Here is a 13,035-nt window from a genome sequence, read left to right on the forward strand (position 1 = left end):
TAATCTGTTCCACTTTTTACTTGTTAGGGCAGAGTGGTGACTTCCACACTTGTTACATGTGAAACTGGAACTCACCTTGATTTTTAAAAGGTGGGTTCTGTGCATCTGATAGTCTCGGTTTCTGATTTTTCTTTTTGTCACTTGACTTTGCTGTCCCACTGTCTTTGGACCCACATTGTTTCTGATGAGAAGTCAAGTGTTCATCTCACCTGGAATCCCTTTGTGTGACAACTGATCTTTCTCTTTGTTGCTTTCGGGATCGCTCTTTGTCCTTTTAAAAAGCATTTCAATGATGACATGTCTGTTTGCCAATGTCTTTGTCTTTATCCTGGCTCACGGAGTTTCTGGATGTGTAGATAACAATTTTTCATAAATCTGGGGAAGTTTCATTGTTTTTTCTAGTCATTTTTCTTCTTTATCTCTTTTTTCCTTGTATTCTCAGGACACATATACTGGTCCTCTGAATGGTTTTACACACCTCTGAGGTTGTCTTCCTTTTATTCATTTGCTCTTCTCTTGGTTTCTCAGATTGCTGAATCCCTGTAAATCTATTTTTATGTTTGCAGACTCTTCTGCCGACTCAAATCTGTTGAGCTCTTTGGTACACATTTGTATTAATTATCATACTTTCCTTGTTCAGAACGTCCATTTAGTTTTGCTAAAATTGATATTCTCTACTCAATGAGTTATTATCATGGTAGATTCCTTTACCTCCTTAAGCATATTTTCCTCTAGTTCTTTGAACATATTTACAATGGCTGCTTTGCAGTATTTGTCTACTAAATCCAACATCAGGGCTTCTCACAGGCAATACTGTGGCTCACTTTTTTTCCTGCCTCGGGGTCACACCTGTTTCTTTTCCTGTCTCATAATTAAAAAAAAAAAAAACTGAACATTTTAGGTAATATATTATACCAACTCCAGATACTAATCTCCTAGCACTATTTCTGGGGACGGTTTTTGTGGTTGGTTTATTTTTTTAGTGCCTTTGCCGGACTATCTTAATGAACTCTATTTCCACACAGTGTGAGGTTTCCAATGTCAAGCCCCACAGGTGCAGCGCTGGACAAGGGCAGTCTCCCTGGGGTGATGGTGGATTTAGCAGGGCTCTGTCCGTGATATCTCTATGCAGAATTCTGTCTGTTTGGTATTGCACCCAGCTGTTAGACTTTACTTGTTGCTGGCTATGTTTTTGTTTTTTCACCCCCTATTCCTTGGTACATAAGTTGCTCCGTAATTTGATAAAGTTAAATTCAGGAAGGGAAAGTTTTAAGCCAGTGTGTAAGGTTCATTTGAACCCCCAGAGGTCTCTCTTAGCTGTCTCTCTTTCTGGTTCTGTCTGGTAAAGTAGCTAAGCTTATGTCTCTCCTTCTGGTTCTGTCTGTAAAGTAGCTTACGTTTAGCTTGTTCTGATGGAACCTGGGTCCTCTGACTGCCCACCACCACAATCTTCCTTCTTTTCAAGAGATTCTTTTGGTTTGAACACACTGTTTTGAACACTCTGTTTTGAAGTCAATTCCACTGAGGGAGAACTTTGGCAGTCTGTATTCTTGTGGACTAAATTTCCCCTGAGCAAAGTCTCTGAAGTAGCTTCTTGTCTTCTTCTCTTTTCTCTTCAAGTGTGGAAATTCAACTATGTGAGCCTGATCTGGGGCCCTCGTATTCTCAGCTTGGCATGCCTGGGGCAGAGCCACTACCCTCTGAGTGGGGGCTGGGTGTAAGAGGGGAGCCCCAACCTACTGGTTACTTCCCCTAAACAAGGACTCAGCTTCTGTGCCTTGGAGATGGTGAGGTTGGGAAATGCTGGCTGCCTGCCCTTCCTCATATGGTCAATGTGGACTGACAGTTGAGGAGAAGGCCCTGTCTTCCTGGCCACTGGAAATGGAGCTTTGGGAAGCTGACCAGGGGAGAGGAGGTCATGGGACCGGTTAGGGCTTCAAGTGTCACAGACTCTCACTGCTCTTACGATTTTGTTGATATTGTGAATGAATGTAACTTCATTTGCTTAATCTCCTTAAAACAATTTGTAGAGACATTAATTTATGTTTTTTAAAAGAATTTTTACCAGTTTTGGTTGTTTTGCTGGGAAATGGATTCTTGGAGCTCCTCAAATTACCATTCTAGAAGCGTCTTAAAGATTTCTTCATAATCCTCTCGTTATTAGTAAATAATTGCAAGTATTCCTTATGGGGAGGGGATAGAGAGCAAAACTGAAGTGGTTATATGACCCAGAGCATGAGAACTCCTGAGGATATAGATTAATCAGGGAGAAGGTTCTAGAAGGCCAGAAGCTCAACTTGGCACCCTACAATTGCCTGCAGCATTGCCAGTGGGAAGTCAGCAGGCTGAGAAACATGCCTCTAAGGTTTTACAGCATAAACCACGGCGTATGCTGTGGTCCAACAGAGGGGAGGGCCTCAGTATCCTAACTCCTGTCATCTGTGAGAGTCAAGAATAAAAATAGACATAAATAGGAGCCGGGCACGCCTACGTGGAAAATCAAAGGAGCTACTCAGTTTTCTGCGTAGGTCATAGTGCCAGACTCTGATGTGAGACTCATAGGATTGTGAAGGAGTAAAAGAAGAAAGGAAAAAAGAGGCTGGGTGTAGTGGCTCATGCCTGTAATCCCAGCACTTGTAGAGACCGAGGCGGATGGATCATCTGAGGTCAGGAGTTTGAGACCAACCTGGTCAACATGGTGAAATCCGCCTCTACTAAAAATATAAAAATTAGTTGGGTGTGGTGATGTGGGCCTGTAATCCCAGTTACTTGGGAGGCAGAGGCAGGAGAATGAGCCCAGGAGGCGGAGGTTGCAGTGAGCAGAGATCGTCCCATTGCACTCCAGCCTTGGTGACAGCAAGACTTAATCAAAAAAAAAAAAAAAAAAAAAAAAAAAGAAAGCAAAAGAAAAGAAATAAAGAAAGGAAAAGAAAAAAGAAAAAGAATGAGAAGGAAGAAGGGGGAACCAGACACGCAGAGTTTCACAGCCTTGAGTCATGACTGGCACTCACGTGGAGGGCCATGTGGCTGAGAGGAAAAGGTCTCAGGTCTCAGGCACGCCAGGACCTCCGGCTCTGCCTGGCTGGCTTCATTACAGACCAGATAAGAAGAATCTGGCTTCATCGCTGCTGGTGATCCTTTAAAGGACTCCTCATCTCTTCAAGAAAAGGCTGTTCTTATCCACGCATCTAAGCCAGAAAGGGCCCCAGCTGTGGGCAGGACGACCCCAGAGGAGAGCAAACGCTGGAGCCAGCCTCGCTGCAGCCAAGGGGTGCTCCAGCATAGTGGGCAGAGGAGTCCAACAGATGGGAGGCTGAGTCCACAATAGTGCCAAACCCTCCTCCTGGGCAGAACCACAAGCGCGCCCGTCCACAGCCTGCAGGTGAGGCACTCATGCCCTGCTAACGACACGGTGACCAGCAGACGACAATGAGAGGGTGGTGAGTGGAGTGGGCACCGTGGCACGGGCATCCAGGACAGGAGGCGTTCCTTCCAGTGCTAGCACGTGTGGCTCTCTCCAAGTCGGCTGAGTGCTTGAGGCAGGGAAGGGAGCTCTAAAAGACGCCCAGCACTGAGTGTCTGTTCAGCTTCCTCCGGGAGACACATCTTTTTACCAACCCATGGAGCTGATGACTCAAGGCTGCCTCCTCTGTGGGGCTGGTGTTCGCAGAAGTACAAAGTGTGGAGGGCAGTGGCGCTGGTCTTCTTGGATTAGTGGCCTGGGGGCTCCCTGTGGAAAACCTCCTGGCCGTGGCACTCCTGACGTTGGGGCTGGTCACTCTCTGTGGGGCTGACGGGGCTGTCCCTGCCCTGTGGGGTGTTTAGAAGCATTTCTGGCCTCTGCCTGCAGTGTACAACAGCAACCCTGCCACAAACACAAGGGTTATGACAACCATGAACATCTTCAGACATTGCCTGATGACCTCTGGGGGGTACAAGTGCCTCAGCTGAGAAGCAACGCTTAATTAGAGCGTGCCGTTGACACACATTTACACACCTTTCCCAACACCTTGTTCAGGGTTAGAGGTGTGGATTGCGGTAAATAAATTAATGTGCAAATGAAAGTGATAAAAGCAGTTGGGAACAGTCAAATGGCTCCATCCGTTCCCAGGTTTAGCAGAAATGCTGGGTGAAAACAATTCACAGACAGGGTGTTGAAAAGGAAATTCTACATCACTGTGTATTCCAATGCAAAGCGTTAGACTTGCAGAAAGATATTTTTAAGGTAAAAGACATAAAAATGTTTAGAGCAGGAGCAGGCGGTGGAGGCCTGTGCAGCAATGGCCAAGATCAAGGCCCGAGACCTTTGTGGGAAGAAGAGGGAGGAGCTGCTGAAGCAGCTGGAGGACCTGAAGGTGGAGCTGTCCTAGCTGCCCGTCACCAAAGTGACAGGCGGCGCGGCCTCCAGGCTCTCTAAGATCCAAATGTCCGCAAATCCATTGCCCGTGTTCTTATGGTTATTAACCAGACTTAGAAAGAAAACCTCAGGAAATTCTACAAGGGCAAGAAGTTCAAGCCCCTGGACCTGCGGCCTAAGAAGACACGTGCCATGCGCTGCCGACTCAACAAGCACAAGAACCTGCAGACCAAGAAGCAGCAGTGGAAGGAGCAGCTGTCCCCGCTGCGGAAGAACGCGGTCAAGGCCTGAGTGGTGCCCTGTCAATAAAGCACAGTTGGCTGAGAAAAAAAAAATGTTTAGAGCATTTTGTCATTCGTCAATGGAGGGCTCCAGACCCGCTTGGCTTCTGGGCATTGAGCATGGCCTTAGAGGGGCTAAGAGTATCCATTCTGGGGCTGGATGGTCGAGGTTCAAATCCCAGCTCTGCCTCTTGCTGGCTCTTTGCCTGGGATGAGTTACCCAACGTCTCCATACCTCGGTTTCCTCAACTACAAGCTGTGGTCTTACTTGCACCTGTTTCTTAGGGTTTTTGTCAGGACTGCCTGAGTTAACATGAGTGAAGTCCACAGTCCTGCCCGCCATGGGCTGAGTGCTATGAGTCTCCAATTATTAAAGGCCACAGTTATGTTATAAGGAAACACCCTGACACTGTGTTCGAGAACCACACCTGGTGCTTTTGTCTCACTTCATTTAAAAGTTGTAAAGAGTTCTTCTTTCCATGCGTTTGTTGAGATACACTATGATTTCCTCCCAAGGTCCATATTAAACTAAAGATGAAGCTCAGATATTGACTGACATAGCGGGAAGGCCAAGCTGGGCCCCTGTGTCTACTTCATGCCTGATCTTCACTGGGCCGTGTTCAACGCTGGGCCAACCTCTCGCCAGGCTCTGAGTTTGAGGAGTCCAACGATGATGACCAAGGCCAGGCACTTCTGTGAGGTCACAGTCCCCCAGTGAAGCAGGAACTCCCATTCTGTCAACATCAGTTCAGGGTGAGAGTAACGGCCCCTGAGATGCAATGTTTATCCTCCTGGGTCTCTTGGAAACCATGAGTTGTCTAAGTGTTAAGAAAAGGTAGACAATATTCTACTACATTAAAAATTATGGTTGGGCATCGTGGCTCACGCCTGTAATCCCAGCACTTTTGGAGGCTGAGGCGGGTGGATCACGAGGTCGGGAGATCGAGACCATCCTGGCTAGCATGGTGAAACCCCATCTCTACTAAAAATACAAACAAATTAGCCAAGCGTGATGGCAGGCACCTGTAATCCCAGCTACTCAGGAGGCTGAGGCAGCAGAATCGCTCAAACCTGGGAGGCGGAGGTTGCAGTGAGCCGAGATCGCGCCACTGCACTCTCGCCTGGGCGACAGAGTGAGACTCCCTCTCAAAATATGTATATATATTACTTATGGCACCCAATTGTCAAGATCTAATCGTCCTACAGGGAAGTGGCTTGAATGCTCCTGCTGCTCTGTCCATTCTAGACGTGGATCAATGGGAAATACAAAAGATTTGGGATGAACACAATTGAGCAGGAGGCAACACCCACTTTCCCAACATGGAAGAAGGGCCCCGGGCTATAGCTCCCCTTCCCGCCCCTCCAGGGGCTGCTGGGCTGTCCTGGCATCCAGCCCAGAAAAGCTGCGTTCTCTGGGAGCAGCTTGGAGCGGATGAGCCCTTACAGCTCTGCACCATCCTGGTAATTCATTAATGACAGCGCAGCGCAGCGTGGGCGGCGTTTCCGTCAGGGTGCTTTCTACAGGAGGAGAGCTTGTTTGCTTCCAGAGTTTATAAGCTGAAAATAGGAAAGGAAATTATTCTAAGGAAGGCGCGATCCTGCCCCCCAAACAAGGAAACTTCTAAAAATTAAAGCACGATGGAGGAGAAGGGGCCTGTCTTTCTCCAGGAAGGCCAGCCTGAAGCGGGGGACGTCTCTGCCGAAGCCACAACGTCATTCTGCAGCCATGGAGGGAGTGCCTGCTGTTCATGGGACACTGTCCTGGGGCCTGGAGCTCCCTGGGGAGCTGGTGACCAAGGCCCAGACCTGGTGGGATTTGCACTTTAGAGGGTGGAAGTAGGTGGAGAATAAGTCATTACAAAGTCACAAACTAAGTCAGCCTCAGGATAGGTGGAGAATAAGTCATTACAGAATCACAAACTAAGTCAGCCCCAGGATAGGTGCAGAATAAGTCATTACAGAATCAGAACTAAGTCAACCCCAGGATGAGAGGCTGGGTTGCGGGGGGAGAATTGCAGAAGGCCTCACGTGGTGGCAGGAGAGTGCACAGGGTCCATAGATGTGGGGGTTAAGGGGTGAATGAGCCCAGGGCCCTGTCACCAGGCCGTCAGGGACCTGGTGAGAATAAGGGCAGGCAGGACATCACACTTTACGGAGAGCGCAGTTCCCAAGGGGTTGAGTCTATGAATCAACTTACTTATCATAACCATCTTACGAGGTCTTCAAGGTCTATAAGACTGTCTCAGGGTCTCATGGCTGGAAGTGGTGGAGCCTGGATGAACTCACACGTCTGGCTACAGGGTCCACGCTGTGTCTCCTGGAAAGACATGGATAAAGCCCTGCAAACGGCTCCAGACAGAGCCAAGAGTGAGTGCAGCAGGTGTGTGTGCCGAGTCCTCTGCCAGCCTGGCGGAGGTGAGGTCACAGCAAGGCATGGAGGGTGGTGAGAAGGTGGCACTGATGGCCAAGACCTGGCACGTGAATGAATGAATGAGTGAAAAAATGAATGCCTGATGCATGGGTGAGCAGAATATGAATCTGGGGCAGCCTACCAAGTTAACGAAGGAGGTCATCCTGCCCAACAAATGCTTCTCAGCTCCGTGGGGAGTCCCTATCCCACCGTTCCCTTGCTTCCCTGACATCTTCAGCACCCGGGACGGCTCCCGCCACCCCTGAGGTCGCTGTGCATTTACTGAGGGTTCAAAGACGTTAACCCCGGGGAGGAGAAGACCTAGGTTTCCATTCCCTTTCACAACAAACCTCCACAGTCTTTAGCTCAATTCTCGCAATCCCAAGAGGCCAGTGACGCTTCCTCTCTTGACAGATGATTACACATGTGATTTTATTAACATAATTTTAGGTCATAAGTCTTTTTACACGAGTTATTTGCTATAAAGGCAACACAGTAAAACACAGTGGTCCACACTTGATGGACAAAAGCCAGGAGGTCGTACACGTGTGATTCCAGCTTGCTGTGATCTGCCCATGAGGGGTGGGGTATACGTGGAGAAGGAGAGGAGGACCCTGAAGCTGGGAGACAGAGACGGAGAGGTGCCTGGGAGGGGAAAGGGACAGAGAATGCAGCCTAGGGTCAGGGTCTGGCTCTCATTCCCAGGTGGCTTTTTACATTCCTCTCTCAATTATCATGCCAGAGTTGGGGTCTGTCCAGTGGGACAGGGCCTTTGGGGTGGCTGATGGACCCCACAGAGGGGCCAGGCCACTGGGGAGCAGGCACCCAGAGACAGTCTTGGAAGCAGATGCCCCCCTGCTAAGCTCACTGGACTATGATGTCTATGCCCATCTAGGGCCACTCCCAAGCCCAGGCAGAATGTGGGCAATGCCTGTCATGGGTGGGGGGGTGCCAGGGACCCAGACACTGGGAATGAGCCCAGGATCCCCCCAAGACCCAGCACGAATAGCAGCCACCACCCCCACACACGATGCCTGTCCCTGTGTGGCTGCTGGGACCATGAGGAGCCTGGAAGAGCTTCCTCCCCTCTTCTCTCTTAAAGCTGGATGTAGCAACAAGCCATGGCCCTGCGGTTCCCTGATTCGTTTTCTTCGTGGGAAAACTTTGAACGAGGACTGGGGGTGTCTCTGTCGCCCATGCCCTAGGTTCGTCAGACTTTGCTCTGCAGCCTCAGCTATGGCTCCTGAGAAGCCATCAGGCCTGGCTCCGTGGCCTTGGAGGTTTGGGAGCTGACAATTTCGGTTACCAGGCAACTGCTGATTTTTCATAAGCAACAAGTGCAATGCCACACATGATACATTTATCAGATCATAATGCGGCTTCCCCACACCAGCACAAGCTGATTCAACCCCAGAGAGCTTCTCTGCAAAGAACTCAGGCACCCTGAGTCAGGCAGGACCCCAGAGATACAACTCAAAGGGAGAAGTCCCCCGAGAAGAGGATGGGGGACCCTCACACCAGAGTCCAGCCGTCTCCAGCTGGGTCCCACGGCTGAGCTTCCATGTGGACACTGTCTGCCATTCAGAGTCGGTGGTGGCGGACATGAGGCCTGGGGAGCCGGATGTCGTGAAATCCGTGGGCTCCTCCTCTGACGGTGGCTTGTGAGCCAGAGCCGGTGGATGTAATCTCTTCTGGCTCCTTCCCTCTTCCTCTCACTCTTGGGAAGAAGAAGGGATCACCTACCCGGAGGGGCATTATCTCTTCAAGACCAGGGAAACCCACAGCTCCCATGGCTGTGGCTGTTGTAATTTGGGGATGAGCAGCTTTCCAGGACTCCTGGCCTCTTGAAGGACTGAGGGTCCGGCTTGCTGGGCCTCTGGACAAAGCCGGACTCCAAGGCCCTCTGGGGAGCCACAGAGAACTGGTTTGGAGACACCCGGGTGACAGGCAGTGTGCCCTGCAGCCACAGTCCTGCCTGTGATCTCACACATGGGTGTCCATGGAGTGTGGGCCATGAAGGAGAGTTGAGCAAAGTCTTCCTGGGAGGGCGTGACACCTGCCCCCTCTCCAGGCCCCGTGGTTTCCCTGTAAGAAAACAGCCATTCAAGGGCTCTTCTGGACCCCTTCCTACCTAAATAGTGGAACATGCTGAAGCCGTTTCCAAACAGCCAGGACAATGCTGGGAAGACCTTCAGTGATTTGTCACCACGGCTGACCCATTTGCGGTGTCTGCCCTTGGGAATTCTGTTGTGGCTCCTGATAAATTCCTTCTGGAGAGAGGACAGGGAGGTGAAGGAAGTGAAAAATCATTCAGGTTTTAATGAATACACAGCAGCACCCTTACTACGGAAAACATTTAGAAGGGGTTGTCTGTTTTTAATAAGATGCTGCCATGCTAACTGTGAGATGGTGGCAGGTGCGTTTTTCCTTTAGGACAATAATTATTGAACCGTTAGTCCAATCGTGAGTTGGAGATTTCCACGTAGAGATAGGTATGTCCATGGAGGGTGTGGGTTAGCACGGGGGAGCCCATGAAGGGATGCAGTCCTGGTAGTGCACGCAGCACACTTTGCCCCTCACAGACACTTAGCGAGAGCAAGGCGGGCAGAGGGAGGGTGGCTGGAGGCAGCGGGAGGTGGCTCGGTGTGCTGCTGTGTTAGGAGATGGAGGAGGTGTCGCATGCTTTCACTGGAAGATAACAAGTTATTGTTGAACTTGAAGGATGTCTGCATGGCTGCTGAGAGACAGCTGACGTCACACTGAGTAACGGAGGTAGATTAGCACCGTCTACATACAGAGCAAGTGTCTGGCAAGAGGTGGGGGACTCAAAGGTAAATGAGACGGAACCTTTGAGGTTTCACGGATCAGCATCTGGAGGGTGGATCAGCGTCTGGAGGCTGCTATGACCAATGGTGTGGCTTAAACAACACAGATTTATCCTCTCATTATCCTGGAGGCTGGAAGTCCAAGATCAAGGTGTAGGCAGGGCTTGTTCCTCCCAAAGCCTCTCCTTGGCTTGTAGACGTTGTCCCCTCCATGTGTCCTCACACAGATGTCCCTCTGTGCCTCTCTGTGCCCTCATCTCCCCTTCTTATGAGGATACTGGTTGTATTGTGTTAGGACTCACCCAAATGAGCTCAGTCTAACTTAATTACCTCTTTAAAAACCCAGTCTCCACATGCAGTCACATTCTGAGGAGCTGGGGGTTTAGGTCTCAACACACAAATGTGGGAACAATTCCACCCCTCAGCCACAACCTCACATTGTGTCCCTACTGCCTGCTTTGTCATTAACAGAGTGGCCCCACCAGCCTGGAGAATGAGCCACCTCCACCCTGTCCTCCCAGCATGGAGGTCGTATCACATGTACTCTGCCCTCCCAGCATGGAGGTCGGACCACCTACACCCTGCCCTCCCATCATGGAGGATGGATCACATGCACTGTGCCCTCCCAGCATGGAGGTCAGAACCATGTGCACTCTGCCTTCGCAGCATGGAGGTTGGACCATGTGCACCCTGACCTCCTGGCTCCTGCATGCCTCCTACCCAGCGACCCTCCCTCTATCTTGCCTCAGTCTCAAGGGACAATAACAGGACCAGTCAATGTCAGAAACAGCCTCATCCCCACCTTGATTTCCTGGGTCCCTCAGGAATCACGGCCCTTGTCTTGGTCCTTCCCTGTACCCCTAGTACCACTCCCTGCCCACTCCTTTGGTTTCTCTGGCTTCCCTCTCCTCCTTTCTCTGCTCTGGATCCCAGCAAATGCCCTCCATGCCATCTTCCTCCCCTTTCACATGCTGGCCTGGCAAAGCCTCAGTCCCAGATGAACCTCCAGACCTTACCACCAGAGCTGGGTGGTATCTCTGCAGAGCGGACACGGTGCTGCCAGCCCCTGCCAGAGCCCCCCATTGCCCCCACTGCCTTCAGGGCTCAGTGTGGACCCTGCCGCCCAGCTGAGGCCCACCTGAGTGTTCCAGCCACAGGGCAGTGCAGAAGGGGAGGAGGGTGCTCAGATAGGAGGCCACTGGGGTCACCTGGGGACCCATGGGGTGACCTGGATTAGGGCAGCGATTGAGAAACCCAGTGAGCTGGACAGACTGGAGAGAGATGTGGGAGAGAGGAAAGCATCCGGGAAAGCCAGGATAGTGAAACACCCTGAGTGTCCTGACATTCGCGGATCACGGAGGCCAGGAAGGGAGTGGGGCTCAGGGAACATGGGCCCTGGCAGGGGCTGCGGGCAGCCCCTTCACACCCCAAAGCCCTTTTTTCAAATCCTGGTAATGCTATTATTGCATCACCACAAACATAATTATGAAGTTAAAATTACTGTAAACAATATCGGGCTGCCCAGCGAAAGTCACATTGGGACGTCAGCTTCGGATAACTGGAGAAGCGGTGCTGAGATCAATGCACAAAGCCGCGCTGCACGCGGAGCTGAAACGACCTGCCCCGCCAAGGTCAATACCGCACAATCGTGATCATAAAGCAGAGAGGGAAGGAGCCTCCGGGGTCACTCAGCTCAACCCCTTCATTGAGCGGCTGAGGAAATTGAGTCCCGGTGAGGGGAAGGGGGTGGGCCAAGGTCACCCAGCCCTGGGGCGGAGGAGCTGAGAGCAGCCCCCATCCGATTCCGGGCAGGGCTCACTCCGCGGCGGACGCCCCTTGAACGCAATCAGCGTGTCTCTCTGTCTGTTCTCCCATTAGCCCCGACTCTGGGTGCCTGGGGAGCCGGCGGGACTGTTGCTATTGCATGCATTTGTTGAGAGATGGACTTAGGACTTGATGCGATTCCCAGCTGCATCCGAGGTCCAGCCCAAGAGAGACTCAGGCAGAGCGGCCTTCACCTCCCACAGGAGGGTGACCAGGAGCCCTGAGGCTGATCACAGGGAAATGCACCACGCAATCCCCACGACGTGAAGCGTTGCATGGAAGCATGTTTTCCATTTGCAAATACTCTGGGTTTAATCTTTCAATCTGCCCTGGGCAGCCGCCCTCTGAGTACCACTGTGGTGCCGTAAGGAATTCAGGCTTCTCATTGTCAACTTTCTGAAGCCAACCCCCTTTGCGCGGAGCTGGGTGTGTCTAAAATGAGACATAGCGTGGGCTTGTGCATTTAATCCATATGAGATGAGGCCTCCACAGCTTAATCATCTGCGTTTCCCTTTGACACACAAGCAGGTTGAATTGAATATTGTCACTTTTGTTCGGGGAAGATAGCAGAGGCTGAAGCAACTGTCGGAAGCTGATAATGACTCCAATGGTGCTCTTGTGAAATGAAAGTGGTCGGGAAAAATGAAGGAGGCAGACAGAGGGCAGGTTGGAACAGGGAAGGGATTCTCCAGCCCCCGCGCCGGCAGGAGGATCGCCTGGTGTAAATAAAAGGCGAACCAGGAGGCGCCCCTTTGGAGTCTAAACTGAGCCGATTTTCCTGGCAGCGAGGCAGGCTGCGGAGTGCCAGTGGGTCCCGCCTCCTGGGAACTGCCAGCGCCTCTCCCCGCTGGATGACACTGTTTGATCAAATTTTATCGCAGTGACAATCAACGGAGCCTTGTAGAACCTGCAGCACAGATGATTTATCTTAGATTAAACCCCCTTCCTTCCTCTGCATCTTGAGGAGCCTTGTTGCGTGGAAACCCGTGGCGCGGTTCTGCAGCTCCCCCGCAGCGGCGGTGGCGTCTCAGGCTTCCAGCAAGAAAGGGGCCATCACAGAAAAGGCAGCCTCAGGGCCACAGGCCGGGAGCCCACCCGGTGCCTGACGGCGCAGAGAGATGGGGCTCCAGGCTGGCAGTGTGGACGGCGGGGCTCAGGCGGAGGCCTGCACTGCGCAGTCACCCAGCGCTTTCCACTCACTCTCCACCGGCGCCCACATGGCACAGTGCACCTGACCTGGGGAGTGGGGCTTCCCATGCTTGTCTTTCCTTAAAAGTCTTTAGGTGATTAATATGGAGATCGTGCAGAGTTAGTAAAGAACCAACGATGTAGAAACGC

At 51.4% G+C, this 13,035-nt stretch overlaps 1 pseudogene; it reads left to right on the forward strand.

The window, feature by feature from the left end:
- The first annotated feature begins 3,061 nt into the window (after window positions 1-3,061).
- LOC110740632 lies at window positions 3,062-5,502 on the forward strand (annotated as a pseudogene).
- Window positions 5,503-13,035: the final 7,533 nt, after the last annotated feature.

Source organism: Papio anubis, chromosome 16 (assembly GCF_008728515.1).
Source record: "Papio anubis isolate 15944 chromosome 16, Panubis1.0, whole genome shotgun sequence".
In the NCBI taxonomy this organism is placed as follows: domain Eukaryota; kingdom Metazoa; phylum Chordata; class Mammalia; order Primates; family Cercopithecidae; genus Papio; species Papio anubis.